At 43.0% G+C, this 12,746-nt stretch overlaps 1 pseudogene; it reads left to right on the forward strand.

Annotated features, from left to right (window-relative positions):
• Nucleotides 1-749: 749 nt before the first annotated feature.
• On the forward strand, nt 750-1,246 carry LOC112610178 (annotated as a pseudogene).
• The last annotated feature ends 11,500 nt before the right edge of the window (nt 1,247-12,746 follow it).

Raw genomic sequence — 12,746 nt, forward strand, 5'->3', positions numbered from 1 at the left:
AAAATACAAAAAAAATGAGCCAGGCATGGTGACGGGTGCCTGTAGTTCCAGCTACTCAGGAGCCTGAGGCAGGAGAATGGCTTGAACCCGGTAGAGCTTGCAGCGAGCCCAGATCGCGCCACTGCACTCCAGCCTGGGCGACAGCTCCGTCTCAAGGAAAAGAAGTTCCAGCTGTCTCAGGTCCTCACCAATATAAGGTATTGTCTGATTGTATTTTTTTTTTTTGGCAGTATCAATTCTACCCTTTATGAGAGAATTACGAATTTTAATCTGCTTTTGTTTTTTGTTTCCTTAGAATCCTTCTTTATTACCCTTTTAATGCCACTTTCATTTATCTAAGCCTGCTGCCTTTTCATCTGAGTTTGTTTTCTCCTAATGATTTTTTGTTTCAGAAAGGCCATGGCTTTCTGTGCCCTAGGCAGAAAAGTTTCCTAACATGTTCCCATTGATCTGACAATGGATGGTTTCCAGTGGTTTGTTCTTCCTCTGTGTCCCAATCATGCATTTTTTTCTTTCTGTATTTTTTTATAGATCTCTTGACGGTGTTGTTCTCTTAATTCACTCATGCACAAAATACGATCTGATATTTGTCAACAGGTAGAAGGCGAATTGCCTGTGAATAGTCCCGTGCCTTCTTAGTCCACAGCTGAAGTGAAGTTTGATAAGCACAGATTGAGGTCTACTTCCTTCATTAAAACAGGCTCTCCTTTCCTTTTCGATCCACCCTCTGCGGTGGACCCGCCACCAAAATGCAGATTTTCGTGATAACCCTTACAGGGAAGACCATCACCCTCGAGGCTGAACCCTCGGATATGATATAAAATGTAAAGGCCAAGATCCAGGTTAAGGAAGGAATTCCTCCTGGTCGGCAGAGACCGATCTTTGCTGGCAAGCAACTGGAAGATGGACGTACTTTGACTACAATCTTCAAAAAGAGTCTACTCCTCATTTTGTGTTGAGACTCCGTGGTGCTGCTAAGAAAAGGAAGGAGAAGTCTCACCCCACTCCCAAGAAGAATAAGCACAACAGAAAGAAGGTTAAGCTGGCTGTCCTGAAATATTAAAAGGTGGATGAGAACGGCAAACTTAGTCGCCTTTGTCGGGGGTGCCCTTCCAATGAATGTGGTGTCGAAGCGTTTATAGCAAGCCACTTTGACAGACATCATTGTGGCAAATGTTGTCTGACTTACTGCTTCAACAAACCAGAAGACAAGTCACTGTATGAGTTCATAAAAGACATGAACTGAAAAAACAAAACACAGGCTCACCTGGGATTCTATCGCTCCATGATGCAGCATCTTCTTGCAGCCACAGGTTAAGATCAGAGGTTTTTGGGGGAAAGGTCAGATTCAACTGATTCAGCACCAGCTCTGCCTGCATTAATAGTGGGGGTGGGAGCAAGTTAAAGAACCAGTGGTCTTTTCTGAAAAATAGAGATGATAATAGGGCCCCAGGATTAACTGCACAGAAAGGGCTTAGCGTAACATCTGGCAGATGGCAAACATTTCATAAGTGGTAGCTGTCACCATTATTATTTTATTAGTAGTATATTATTAACATATCGTATGTTTGTGTGTATATTATTGGCACATAGTATTATGACCGTTCACCCCACTGCGTTGTAAGCGACAATGAAAGTAGGGGTTTTTCTCTATTTTGTTCATTTCTTTATCCTCAGCAATTAGAACAGTGCATGACACATGGTAGACATTCAAGAAATATTTGTTGAATGAAGAAAGTTTTGAGAATTTGGAGAGGTTATAGTAGGAATTGCTAACCAATTCAAAATGTGCCATTTTTGAATCAGAAGTTGGCAGTGTTATTTACAACAGTGACCCATTTGAATCAACCCACATGTCAAATATCAGGGATTAGCTGAATAAATTACAGTACTTCATAAGCCGGAAGCTATGTCCCCATTGCAAACCATCTTGTGGAATACATTTTGACAGAGGAAAATATTTACTTACATAGTTGGAATTTTAAAAAGGAGGAGTCATAAAACAATATGTATAGTATCATCTCAAATATATAAAAAATGTATGTATATGTATTAAAAAACATGAAAGTAGTATAACTCTTCATAACAATTGTCTCTGGTGGTGGGATTAAAAGCGATTTTAAATTTGCTTCTTTGAGTTTTCTTTTATTTTCCGAATATGTTTGCAGTAAGCATATATTATTCTTGAAATAAGAAAAAATAACATATATATTTTAACAGACATGTACCAAAGATGAATTAAGTGGCATAAATCCCAGGGATGCAAAACAACCATACAAATCTAGAAAAGTCGGGAAGACTCAAGGATGGTTTAGGTTTCGAGGGAAGTTTTAAAAGACAACAGAATGGATCCTGATTCAGCCAGCATTCTTAGTTGCAGGCAACAGAAATGAACCGGCTAATTTCAGCAGCAAGGGAATCTATTTAGAGACTGCAGGGGTAGCTCACAGAATTGCCAGGAGGGCTGGAGGACCCGTGTCAGCAGCTACCCAGCCAGAAACAATGCCCCAAATCCCACCACACAACTGACCCAGCTTCCACCACTGACTCTGGGTACAGCAGCAATTCTGCTGTCCTGGGAGTCTGGTCTTGCCGCTGCCACAATCCTCACCAAAGATCTTACTCTACTCTAAGGGTATTCCTCCACTCAGCAGCCTCAGCATCACGTGGAAGCGTCTTAGACATGCGCATTCTCACGCCCCTTCCCCGACCTGCTGAATCAGACTCTGGGGTGGAACCCAGGAACCTGCACTTCAACAAGACTTAAAGATGACTGCAATGGGCACCCAGGCTGGAAAAGCACAGCTCCATAATCGCTCATGACTCGTTGCATCATCAGTTATCACTTTGCATCATTCACAGTCCAAGAGGACGCTGGATACGGTGGCTCAAGCCTGTAATCCCAGCACTTTGGGAAGCCAAGGACGGGGGCGGATCACTTGAGGTCAGGAGTTCAAGACCAGCCTGCCCAACGTGGTGAAACCCTGTCTCTACTAAAAATACAAAACTTAGCCAGGCTTTATGGTGGGCGCCTGTAATCCCACTAGTAATCCTCCCTAGGAAGGCTGTAATCCTACTAGTAATCCTTCTAGGGAGGCTGAGGCAGAAGAATTGCTTGAACCCGGGAGTTGGAGATTGCAGTGAGCCGAGATCACGCCCCTGCACTCCAGCCTGGGTGACAGAGCGAGATTCCATCTCAAAAAACAAACAAACCAAAAAAGACAACAACAATAACAAACAAACAAACAATGCAGTCCAAGAGGAATGTGTCTTGATTGACAGATCCTAAGTCATGTGTCTTACCGTCTTGCTGCAAGAGAGACTGGGAAAGAGTATCAGCAATGAAAAGCTTCCAGAGTGAGAGGCAGACGCTGCTTTGTACTGAGACTACGGGGATGAGGGATTCTCAAGACGTAGAGATTGAGCTAAGATGCTGATCCACGAAAAGGAATGACTAGTGGGTCGTAGGAATGACAATTCCAGGGTGTGGAGCAATTAAAGAGACAAGGGTTTTGGCCAAATCATTTCAACAACTGTTTCCAGGCTGATTAAAGAATGTAAACTACAAAGATAACTTTTAAAACTTTTAAGGGAAAATATAGAAGACTACCTTTTTTGTTTTGAGACGGAGTTTCGCTCTTATTGCCCAGGCTGGAGTGCGATGGCACAATCTCGGCTCACTGCAACCTCTGCCTCCCAGGTTCAAGCGATTCTCCTGCAATCAGGCTCCCAAGTAGCTGGGATTATAGACACCTGCTACCACGGCCAGCTTTTTTTTTTTTTTTTTTGTATTTTTAGTAGAGACGGGGTTTCACCATGTTGGGCAGGCTGGTCTTGAACTCCTGACCTCAGGTGAGCCGCTCACCTCAGCCTCCCAAAGTGCTGGGATTACAGGTATGAGCCACCACGCCTGGCCTAGAAGACTATCTTTTTTACACTAAGGTAGTGAAGGATTTCAGAAATCAGCTTCAAAGAGCATAAACTATAAAGGAAAAAAGCTGGTAATTTTGATTATATTAAATATTAAATCTTTATTATGTTAAAAAACACCATAAATAAAGTAAAAAGACAAGCCAAAGTTTAGAGAATATACTTGTGTCCCTTATAGCTAACAAAAGATTAGTGTCTAGAATATTTTTTAAAATTCTATAGATTAATAATAAGAAGAAAAACAACCCAATACAAAAAGTCTGAAGATGTTGTTTTAGTTTTTTGTTGCTGCATAAAAAATTACTCCAAAACGTAAGCATCTCTTTTTTTTTTTTTTTTTTTTTTTTTTGGAGACAGGGTCTTGTTCCGTTGCCCAGGCTGGAGTGAAGTGGCACGATCAAGGCTCACTGCAGCCTTGACCTCCTGGGCTCAAGCCATCCTCCTACCACAGACTTCCGAGCAGCTGGGACTGCAGGTGCATGCCACTATGCCTGGTCAATTTAAAAAGAATGTTTATTTTTTAGAGATGGGATCTCACTATTTTGGCCAGGCTAGTCTTAAACTCCTGGGCTCAAGTGATCCATCCGCCTTGGCCTCCCAAAGTGCTGCGATTATAGGCATGAACCACCGTGCCCAGCCAAAATACAACATCTTTAAACAACTATTTGTTATTTCACAGTGGGTTAGGAATTTGGCAGTACCTTATCTGGGGAGCTCTATGGTCTCTCAAGAGGTTGTTACCCAAGATGTCACTGGGGCTGTGAGTCACCTGTATTTGCATTATTCACTGTATTACATTTATTTTAAAATCAATTATTGCTATAGCATAAGGGCAGCTGGGTTGGCAAGATCTCATGTGAAAATTCTAGGAGTCTTAGCCTTTTATAACCTGTTGATGGGAGTTTAAATTGGTTTCTGGAGGGTAATTTGGTATAAATATAATCACAAGCTTCATAAGAAAACACATCTTTTGACCTAGCAAGCCCATCTCTCAGTTATTAAGAAGTCATCAGACAAGTATATGTAGAAATATGTATAGAATGTTTATCCAAGCATTGTTTATAGTAGCAAAAATGACATAAAGTATGCAAAACCCATAAATAACCCAAATGTCTATCCAGGGGGTGTGAAATATAAAACATGCATTGGAATATTATAATTCCAGTAGAAAAGACTGGAATTATTAAGCATAGAATATATATATAGAGAGAGAATACAGAATATTGTGTAGCATATATATGCAATATAATAAGCATAGAAAATAGTCTGGAAGATTTCAAAATAATATGTTCATAGTAAATATCATTGGAGGTTGGAGGTTGGTAAGAGTTTTCTATTTGTCTTTTGTTTATTTAGAGTTTCTAATTTTCTTTTCTTTTCTTTTCTTTTCTTTATTTTTTGAGACGGAGTCTCACTCTGTCGCCCAGGCTGGAGTGCACTGGCACAATCTTGGCTCACTGCAACCTCCGCCTCCTGGGTTCAAGAGATTCTCTTGCCTCAGCCTCCTGAGTAGCTGGGATTACAGGTATGCACCACCACACGTGGCTTATTTTTGTATTTTTAGTAGGGACAGGGTTTCACCATGTTGGTCAGGCTGGCCTCAAACTCCTGATCTCAGGTGATCCACCTGCCTCAGCCTCCCAAAGTGCTGGGATTACGGGTGTGAGCCACTGCGCTGGTCCCTAGATTTTCTAATTTTCTGCAAAGATTATGTGTTGCTTATATGATGAAGCAGCAATGGGTTTTAAAAAATGAGTTTTAGTTGATAATACATTTAATCTAATCCAGCAATGTATAATGTTGATGCTAAAAAGTGATCATTTATGACGTTAGGAGACTGCAAGAAGTAATGATCCCATTACACTCTTCATATGCTCCTAATGGGAATCACATTTTAAGGGTCCAGAGGAGGGACCCCAGAATGTTGTTGGATTTGAAAACTATGTTCTACAAGTAACTGTTGAGAAATCATGATTATTTATGTTTTTAAAAAGAGATAATTAAGGAAAAGTACTTTGTCTTCAAACGTCCAAATGTTTGTCTTATGAAGACTATTGACAAAGCACTGCTCTAGCAGACAGTCCCAGAATAAACTGCTGAAAATCCCATGGAGGAAGAGTTCATTTTGATATAAGGAAGAACTTTCTAACAACCAGGCACTGTTACGATTGCCATTATGAGTTAAATCTGTTAGGGTTCTTTGGTTGCAAACAATAGAAATAGACTCCAGTTAACATATTCAGGAAAAAAATTGTTCAAGGATAATTTGAATTATCCTATAATTTGGGGCAGCTCATAGAGGGGACTTGGGTTTGGAAAATGACGGAAGCAAAAGACGTCTAGGATTCCAGATAGAAGGAACAAGTAAATGGGATTTTGCTCTTGGCAAAAATTAACCCTGCTTCTCCTCAAAAGGTTTTGACATAACGGCACGCAACATCCAAAGTTAACGGAGGAAGAGCCTGATGAATGAACCTGGCTTGGCTGAGGGAAGGCAGCACTACTTCACTGACAGTCCCTTTAAGATTTTTTTTTTTTTTTTGGAGACGGAGTCTTGCTCTGTTGCCCAGGCTGGAGTACAGTGGTGCAATCTCAGCTCACCGCAACCTCCGCCTCCCAGGTTCAAGCTATTCTCCCACCTCAGCCTCCTGAGTAGCTGGGATTACAGGCACCTGCCACCACGCCTGGCTAATTTTTTGTATTTTTAGTAGAGACAGGGTTTCACCATAGTGGCCAGGCTGGTCTTGAACTCTTGACCTCCTGATTCGCCTGCCTCGGCCTCCCAAAGTGCTGGGATTACAGGCGTGAGCCCCTGCTCCCGGCCCCTTTAAGATCTTATGCAGTGGGGAAGAGATCATTTCAGAGAGAGCAAAAGTGAATGAGAGATCTGCTTCTGTAAGAGAGGAGAATGAATTCTGGAGCCAGAAACAACACGTGCAAACATATCACCACTTCATTCTGCCGGGGGGACCGTTTGCTTCATCACTGAAGGACTTCAGCAGGGGCTGAATGGTCAAGGACTGATAACTCCTTGCCTAGGCTGCTGTGGCGAGATCCCCATGTTGGATTGGTGGGGGTTGTGGGGAAGGAGGTGTGGACTAAATGAGTTCTGTGGTTCCTCACTAACAGTCAGCCCCATATTCCATCTCTGAGTCATACTTAGTGTGTTTTGTGAAAACCAGTGGCAGTTTTCACCCAAGATTAAAGGTGCGTCCCCTGGAACTCCCCAGCGTCGTCTTTGACACCTAATATGGTTCCAGTACCCATGAAATACACAAACCTGCCATGAACTCATCTGTATTTTTATACTCTACCTCTTCTGGGTAATTAGGTCCATCCGTTTGTAAATCCTAGCGACCATTATCATGCAAACGAGTCATTCTATTTCTTAGTCTCCCCTCCTCCCCCCAGTTCTGCTTCTTAACCATTCACAGATGTCCGCTGGTTGTCATTGCTTTGGGACTTCGTGATCAAGTTTATGTTTGCCCTCGAAACTTTACATATTTTAAAACATCATCTTGCTGCTCACTCTCTCCAGCTCAGGTTTATTAGGCTGTGGAATGATCTTTCACGGGAAACAGTGAGCAAATGATTATGGAATGGAGTGTTTTCTTCGCAAAGGAGAGGTTTTCTTTCGCCTGATTATTGCACCACGTAGTCAGAACAAAACTTGGGTGCAAGGAAACAGCCACAGAATAAGGAGCCAAGAGGGAAAAAGAACCGACATTAATATCCCACCGTGTTCTAGGCATTATGCTGGGCGCTGGTGTCCTCAGGACTCCTAGTCATAAACACAGAAAATGACTGAAGGTGATTAAAGCAGAAAAAATCCTCACCCGTTTGAAGGCTATTGGGGTAGTTCATAGATTTCTCAGAAAGGTTTGATAACCAGCTGGAGCAAGTAGGCAGGAACAAAATGGTTCTCTACAGTCAGAGAACAGCAAAAATCACTCCACAGAACCGGTTCAGTAAAAGAAAAAAAGATAGCACTAGAAGTCAAACCGTGCACTCAGTCCAGACCCCTCAGGCCTGGACACTGGATACTGAGGCTGGCACCACTGCCACTCTGGCAGTGAAATTCCACATTACTGTCACTGCTGACACCACCCCGTTCCTCTTTCCTTGCTCCATTTCCCCTGTCTATGCTCATTCAAGGCCGAGGAGCATGTACATATGATTGACTGAGTCTAGGTGACCTGGCCATGCTTCAGCTTCAAGGGAGGCTGGGAGAGGAATAGCCAGGATTTTCCACTCCTCTGGGAGAGGGCTCTGTCTCCCTCACTTGGACAGCCAAAAAAACCACCAAAATTCCATGTTAGCACTTGCCACATTTCCCTAATCCAGCAACCCCATGAGTAGGTATTTCCCCCATTTGACAGATGAGTAAATTAAGGTTTGGTGGGCTGAGTAGTTGGATTAGATCATACAGTGAGTAAGTGACTGAACGATGGCTAAAACTGGTCTCCTTCCTTATTGTTTCATGATGTCTTGTCTATGCCAGGTTCTACGTTCACATCTTAACATAAGAACCTATGAGCTAAGCATTATTATACTCATTTCACAAATGAGGAAATGAGAATTTACCCCAGGTTCTCAGCTCATAAGGCATGGAAAACAGGTGGCATGACATGAGTCAGCCCTTTAACCACTGCACTATATTGCCTCTTCGGGAAAGAGGGATGTTGGGAGAATCTTCTTTAGCAGTCTTTGTCTGAAAGGCCTTGGGGGGCAGGCCAAGTATTTTAGTATGTTCTCACGCTGCTAATGAAGACATACTTAAGACTGGGTAATTTATAAAGGAAAGAGGTTTGATTAACTCACAATTCCACATGGCTGGGGAGGCCTCATAATCATGGCGGAAGGCAAGGAGGAGCAAAGTCACATCTTACACGGTGGCAGGCAAGAGAGAGCTTGTGCAGGGGAACTCCCACTTATAAAACCATCAGATCTTGTGAGACGTATTCACTACCATGAGAACAGTATGGGGGAAACTGACCCCATGATTCAATTATCCCCTGCTGGGTCCCTCCCACAACACATGGGAATTATGGGAGCTAAAATTCCAGATGAGAAGTGGGTGGGGACACAGCCAAACCATCTCATCAAGTGACCACCCAGACACCTCCCTCAGGCAACAGAACACTAATCACTTTGACACCCAAGGTGGGAAGCTTTGAGCATTCTCAACTCCTGGCTCTTCCGCATCAGATACGTTGCAAGCTGTTGTTCTCTCTTTGTGCCCACAGCTACATCTCTGGTCTGGGTTTTATTACTTTATGCCAGTGATCTGCACTATCTTCTCAGTTGATCTCCCTGTCTCCTGTCTTCTCCTTGAGCATAGCCTTGGCAAATGCCTTTGTCTTGTCCCAGGGCTGTGTGACCTAATGAGACATGGTGGCGATGGGAGAGTGGTATCTGCTGGGGGGATGCATCAGAATTTAGTGGTGCCTGGATGTGTTACTGGAATGATCATTTTACAATCATCCAAGAAGAAAGCCAACAGTAAGTGTTATAAAAGGAGCATGGGTATTAGAGGGGTTGATTGTGCTGTGCCTGCAACCTGCCTACCCATCGACTTCCAATTAGGTGAGACAACACACGTTCTTATGGTTTGTAACTGAGTTTCTACTGTTTGCAGCAGAGAGCATTGCCACTGGTAGTCATTTAGCTGAAATACAAATCCAATCATTTTCCTCCTCTGTGGTTTTGTATTGTCTTTGGAATCAAGCTCACATTCCTTAATGTGGTTCACAAAGCTCCCGATGGGCTCATGGTTTACTGGTCAGGCCTGGTTCTCAGTCTCTGCTGTCTACCCTTTTCCCCAACAAACTTCAGGTCATCATCAGACGATCCGGCTTCCTTTTCCCCATACACACCTGCATATCGATGTTCTTTCTTTCCTAGAACATTCTTTTCCTCCTTCTCCATCTACTATACTTCTATTCATCTTTCAAGTTTAGCTCAACTGACAATCATTCCACACATTTTTTCCTAATCCCTCCAGGCAGAATTAAGGAATCTCTTAAGCGTTTCTGAGCCCTTTGTGTCTGTGTTATGGTGGGTGTCTGTGGTATGGTGCTTTCTGCAGCCTCATATACAATCACAGGCCACTTACGTTTCTGCCTCTTGGCTAAAACATGAGCCCCTTAAAGACAATGACTATGTTCCATCCACCTTCTAGCTCTAGTGCCTGTGCCTTGTACAGGACAAAATGATCCTGTAAGTACTAATGAAATGTTCATGAATTCATTCAGATTGTAGGTAACTTCGCATGTGGTTGTTAACTGTTATTTATTTTTATTACAAATAAACAGTATTATTGTCAGTAATAATGTCTTTAGGATTTTGCAGTTCATGAGCTTTTTAATATACACTATCTCAATTAACACAATACTTATTTTAAAATATTAATTAATTAATTAATTAATTTACTTTGAGACAGGGTCCTGCGCTGTTGCCCATTCTGGAGTGCAGTGGCACCATCACAGCTCACTGCAACCTCTGCCTCCCAGGCTCAAGTGATCCTCCCACCTCAGCCTCCCAAGTAGCTGGGACTACAAGTACGTGCCACCAAGCCTGGCTAATTTTTTAATTTTTGTACAGATGAGGTCTCACTATGTTGCCCAGGCTGGTCTCGAAGTCCTAGGCTCAAGCCATTTGCCCACTTTGGCCTCCTAAAGTACTGGGATTACAGGCATGAGCCGTTGTACAATATTTCTATATTCCCACAATATTTCTATAACACCAACGTTGTCCCCACTTCTCAGATGAGGAAACTATGCACCCAGTTAATGTATATATATTTGTTGGATGCCTATAATTTGCATAATACTGGGCAAGAAGCCAGCTGTGAAGGAAGGTTGCAAAGAAGTAAAAACCAGAGTCTCCCTTCTCACAGTGTTTACAATTTACTTGCGGAGATAAGAAATAATGCAGAATATTTCCATTAAAAGAGACAAGAGCATTGCAATATAACAGTGAAGAGATGTTGAAGACAGCAATTTACTACATAATAAAAGAACACAGGCTGGGTGGGGTGGCTCATGCCTGTAACTCCAGCACTTTGGGAGGCTGAGGCGGGCGGATCACGAGGTCAGGAGATCTAGACTACCCTGGCTAACACAGTGAAACCCCATCTCTACTAAAAATACAAAAAATTAGCCGGGCGTGGTGGCAGGCGCCTGTAGTCCCAGCTACTCGGGAGGCTGAGGCAGGAGAATGGTGTAAACCCAGGAGGCGGAGCTTGCAGTGAGCCGAGATTTCGCCACTGCACTCCAGCCTGGGTGACAGAGCAAGACTCTGTCTCAATAAATAAGTAAGTAAGTAAATAAATAAATAAATAAATCAGTAAAAATAAAAATAAAAGAACACAAAACATAAGTACAACAAGAATTAAGATGGAACACAATGGTCTCACAGTGGAGGTCCAAGAAGGGTCTTCCAAAAGAGAGCTCAACTTGGATTTTAAGGATTAGTGGGATTTCACAAAATGAAGAAGTGGGCAAGGCATTCCATGTGAAAAGTGAAGGCTTAACAGAGTGCAACTGCTTCTCTGCTAAGCAAGGAAGAAGATAGGATAGTGAAAGCCCCAAGGAAATGAATGGATTTATTTGTGGCATGGATTGATGGATAGATAGATGGATAAATGGACGGAAAAGTAGATGGATGGATAGATGGGTGGAAAGATAGGTGGATGGGAGGATGAGTAGATGGGTGGATGGATGAACAGAGGAGTAAATTCACAGCATGCAGGGAATGGAGCTCATTTTCCCAAAATTGTCTCCAAACACAGCAGCATGATGACGAATTGTGTTCTCTTCACAGAACAACCTGGTTTAACTTGACCAGATGAAAGAAAGTCATTGTAGAAATCCATAAACACTTGTCGAATTAAGACCTTTGAATGTGGTCAGAGCTACAGAGAGAGGCCAGGGCTTAGGATGCAATCAGGTCAGTGTGGCCTTTCGACATTATGTGTGGGTGTGTTTTCTCACAAACACATGTGAAGAGACACACACAAAACTTCGTTTGAGGTTTTCATTTTCCTTTTTACTGTGTGATGCCAAACTTCTGTTTTGACTGGTTTGTCACTTTCCAACTTTTCATGTGTGGGAGCTCAAAGCCCCATGAGTTGGCATGAATGAGACACTTTGACTCATAATGATGGTGGAGGCAAGTGTTTATGTGACTGGGATAAAAGATGTTATTCAGCTGGTCAGGGAAAAGATCACACTTGATGGGAAAGTGAACTTTATTCCTCAATCCCATTCTTATATCTCATGAAATTGTATCCTGAGTCAACGGTCTTATGTGATCAAGACGGGATGTGAGATGTGAGTTGGTCTTCCTCTAGCTCTTTTTTTTTTGAGATGGAGTCTTGCTCTGTTGCCCCGCTGGAGTGTAGTGGCACAATCTCAGCTCACGACAACCTCCACCTCCCAGGTTCAAGCAATTCTCCCGCCTCAGCCTCCCGAGTAGCTGGGATTATAGGTGCCCACCACCACACCCGGCTAATTTTTTTTTTTTTCTTTTTTTTTGAGACAGAGTTTCGCTCTGTCGCCCATGTTAGAGAGCAGTGGCACGATCTCGGCTCACTGCAAGCTCTGCCTCCCAGGTTCACGTCATTCTCCTGCCTCAGCCTCCCGAGTAGCTGGGGCTACAGGTGCCCACTACCACGCCCGGCTAATTTTTTGTATTTTTAGTAGAGACGGGGTTTCGCCGTGTTAGCCAGGACGGTCTCAATCTCCTGACCTCGTGATCCGCCTGCCTCGGCCTCCCAAAGTGCTGGGATTACAGGCGTGAGCCACCGCGCCCGG

The sequence above is a fragment of the Theropithecus gelada genome, chromosome 16, assembly GCF_003255815.1.
Source record: "Theropithecus gelada isolate Dixy chromosome 16, Tgel_1.0, whole genome shotgun sequence".
NCBI classification, from domain to species: domain Eukaryota; kingdom Metazoa; phylum Chordata; class Mammalia; order Primates; family Cercopithecidae; genus Theropithecus; species Theropithecus gelada.